Source organism: Myotis daubentonii, chromosome 1 (assembly GCF_963259705.1).
Source record: "Myotis daubentonii chromosome 1, mMyoDau2.1, whole genome shotgun sequence".
Taxonomy (NCBI): domain Eukaryota; kingdom Metazoa; phylum Chordata; class Mammalia; order Chiroptera; family Vespertilionidae; genus Myotis; species Myotis daubentonii.
In genome coordinates this window covers 121,521,708-121,524,743 of record NC_081840.1, presented here as the reverse complement: position 1 = coordinate 121,524,743, position 3,036 = coordinate 121,521,708, and the positions used below count along the sequence as shown (strand labels likewise).

General features: G+C 43.8%; 1 pseudogene; it reads left to right on the top strand.

The window, feature by feature from the left end:
* Positions 1-262: 262 nt before the first annotated feature.
* On the top strand, positions 263-2,225 carry LOC132233255 (rho GTPase-activating protein 17-like; annotated as a pseudogene).
* The last annotated feature ends 811 nt before the right edge of the window (positions 2,226-3,036 follow it).

The window sequence follows — 3,036 nt, the reverse complement described above, 5'->3', positions numbered from 1 at the left end:
GAAAAAAAATATACACCCTAAAAAGAATTTCTCCTACTAATATTTAAATTGCATGATTAGTAAATGTTTACATTCAAATTATAAAATTTAAAATAAAGAGATATCATATGCATTCCATGTTTTACACTTCCATATTACCTGACCATGTTCTACAAAATGCATACCACTGATAAGATGATTTAGTTAAATTCAACTTGGAGATCTTTACAGGGAGCAGTTTGAAGTAATATGGTAGGAAGAAAATAAAAATAAAAGTAGGGCTATGACACTAGAAGTGACAAATGACATGGCCACTGGCCAGCCTGGGGAGCCATGGCTGCGGCTGCTGCCCTGCCCTGTCGGTCTGATCCCCTTGGGTCAGGCTGCCACGCCTGCAGTGAACAAGTTCAACTGCACGAAGCAGCTGGCCAACCAAATGGTGGGCAGAGCTGGGAAAACAGTCATCTCTGAAGGTCTGTTACAGCTCAAGCTTTGCATCAATATGGTGCAAAGTGCCACCATTCTCATGAGAGTCTGGTGGTGTGCTTCCAGGGCCAGCATGGTGCCGATGCCAGAGGAAGCACAGAGAAAGATAATCTCACTCAGAATATGCAAGAAGCATCAGCTCAGCTAGAAGACTTCCTCTTGGGAAGATGTTGGGCACATGTGGAGAAGCAGAAAATCAACTGACTGTAAAACTCTCTCAGTACGAAATCTTTGTTGAAAGAAAAATTGTGAATCTTCTGTATGGCATAGCAAAGGCAGAGATCCCTAAACATCTAAAACCGGAAGAAACAGTTCACTAAATTGGTTTTAGACTGGAACTCGGTTAGAATCAGGTGGAACTAACCTCACAAATCTTCAGGGCTTTCCATCAAAAAACAGATACCTTAAAGAAAGAAATGGATGAAGTTGGAAATAAAGTAGAACAGTACAGGATCAATTTCTAGCAGACATGGGCAATTGAATGGACAAAGGTGGGCAGTATAGCAATTTCTTCCATTCATTATTGGAAGCCAGAGCAGGTTACCATAGAAACGCATTAGCAGTCTTGGAAAAAGCCCTCGTATAAGTGTGAGCTGATCAAAATAAGTGGCTGGGGAAAACAGCTTTGGGACTCCTTTGAAAGAATATTTGAGGGGGTTCCATTTGATTCCCGCAGAGTGCTGCTCCTGGAGATCAACATGAGGAGAAGGGTGGTTTTTAATTGGGGGTTTGTGGCCTCCAAGTTAAAGAAACTGAAAGCTGCTTTAGACCGCCATACTTCTCACTTGGAGAAGTTGTATTCAGACTCCCATGCGGTAGCAGTTGCTTTAAAGTCCCAATGACAGGAATTGCTTGAAGTTTGATGACTTTTTATCTGGATGAATAATGGACACAAGTTACTAGTGTAAAGGATTAAGACAAAAAAAAACTTCAAGATTTATAAAAAACATGTCAGAAGTTACCACCACAAAAGTTTTTTGACTTTATATATTTAATCAAACTACTTGTGGAGCTTGCTCAAACCAGAAGCACTAATAAAATGCTCTAAGAAACACTGCAATACTTTAAGCGCCTAGCTTATTATGGGTCAAAAGTGAAGGAATACTTGCTGAAATGGCTGTAGCCACATCCATTCAGGTGGTTGCAGTCACTGAAGGGATCATCCAGCATGCTGAGTAGTTTTTCCCTAAAAAGGTGAAGTTTAATATGCAAAGGCATTTGTACTCCTCCCCCTCTCCCAAATTCTAACCAGTCATCCCACACTGGAAATGACTCTAACTTGGGGACGCTGGAGAAGTGGCCTGCCAGGGTCGCAGTGATGGAAAGGGTTTGGTACAAAAGGAGAACCGTAGATGTGACGCGTAGGGACTTTTAGGGTCGCACGCTAAGGAAAACACATATCCCCTCCTTCCGAGCTGCCACTCCCACCGCTGATCACATCACCTTGGTTTCAGTGGGCCCAGAGCGCCGTTCCCGAGGTCTACGGCTGAAAGCAGTTCAAGGAATTGGACCATCCCAAACTTTGCGGACACTCCGGAGCAGAGGCTGGGGCTGGGCTACAATAATCCTTCAAAACTAAAGGACTTGTGTCTGTAGCTATACCCACATCAGGAGGCAACTTAAGTCACATAACTATTGGCCAAAACCAGGCTCTGGCAGCTGCTGGCTCTCATCAGCTTTCTGTTTGCCCAGCTCACAATGCCTCTGGTCTTAGCACTCATACTTTGAGCTGTTCAAGTCCAGCTCTAGTCCCCCTGTAACCAGGAAAACCACTTTCGGGGCATTCTGGGGGCCAGAGTTATCCAAGAATATCTTAGCAGTCACATTGTCTCTCACTAAGGACATCCGCCAGAGGTCCTCCTTGCACTCAGCACACAGACAGGCTCTAGGGAGCCCTCTACTCCCTCCTAACACTGCTCGCCGTGGAGATCCTTCAGCAGTCTGTTTCCTATGTGAGTTCACAATCTGCTATTGACACAGCCCCAACCTAATCCAGCCGCTAAAACATAACAAACTACATAACCCAATCCCATGGCATTGCCCAGTGAGCAGGGACTTCTCCCGAGCCCATCTCCACCCAAAAAGGGAAACCCCGGACTGCAAGCTTTGCAGACCCAGCTGTGAGTTACTGGGAGTCTGCGCAGCTGCATAGTGGAACTTTCCCAGTGCCCAGGCCAGCACCAAAGCCAAGGTACTGACTCGGAGCGCTTTCTTCCCTACACTTTCTCAGAAATCTCACCAACACAGAAGTAACAGCTTTCAAAATAGTAATAGACATGTGATCTACCATATTAGTTAAGAACTGAACATAATTAGTACTATAACATAAATAACAACTATTAATACTCCATGTAAAATGCTTTGGAATGGGGAACCCAAACTTTCCAACTCAGGCCAAAAGAATAAATTTCACAGGCCCTAAAGATCAAACAAGCATACAAGTAGGTTTTTCATTAAGGCAAAATATACCTTGCTTGTTTCATTCGTCCAAATACAGCTAAAGATATTAGCAATGGCACAGACATCAGCATTATTGCCAACAAGAAATTGAATGCACGCCCTAACTGGTTT